The following is an 808-nucleotide window of genomic DNA, read 5'->3' on the forward strand; positions in this document are numbered from 1 at the left end:
CGGCTACATATATTCTAATAACTCTATTGTAGCAAAACGCTAAAATAGCGGCTACATATATTCTAATAACTCTATTGTAGCAAAACGCTAAAATAGCGGCTACATATATTCTAATAACTCTATTGTAGCAAAACGCTAAAATAGCGGCTACATATATTCTAATAACTCTATTGTAGCAAAGCGCTAAAATAGCGGCTACATATATTCTAATAACTCTATTGTAGCAAAGCGCTAAAATAGCGGCTACAGCTATTCTAATAACTCTATTGTAGCAAAACGCTAAAATAGCGGCTACATATATTCTAATAACTCTATTGTAGCAAAACGCTAAAATAGCGGCTACATTTATTCTAATAACTCTATTGTAGGAAAAAGCTAAAATAGCGGCTACATATATTCTAATAACTCTATTATAGCAAAGCGCTAAAATAGCGGCTACATATATTCTAATAACTCTATTGTAGCAAAACGCTAAAATAGCGGCTACATATATTCTAATAACTCTATTTTAGCAAAGCGCTAAAATAGCGGCTACAGCTATTCTAATAACTCTATTGTAGCAAAGCGCTAAAATAGCGGCTACAGCTATTCTAATAACTCTATTGTAGCAAAGCGCTAAAATAGCGGCTACATATATTCTAATAACTCTATTGTAGCAAAGCGCTAAAATAGCGGCTACAGCTATTCTAATAACTCTATTGTAGCAAAACGCTAAAATAGCGGCTACATATATTCTAATAACTCTATTGTAGCAAAGCGCTAAAATAGCGGCTACATATATTCTAATAACTCTATTGTAGCAAAGCGC

This window comes from Lottia gigantea (genome assembly GCF_000327385.1).
Source record: "Lottia gigantea unplaced genomic scaffold LOTGIsca_559, whole genome shotgun sequence".
Taxonomy (NCBI): Eukaryota; Metazoa; Mollusca; class Gastropoda; family Lottiidae; genus Lottia; species Lottia gigantea.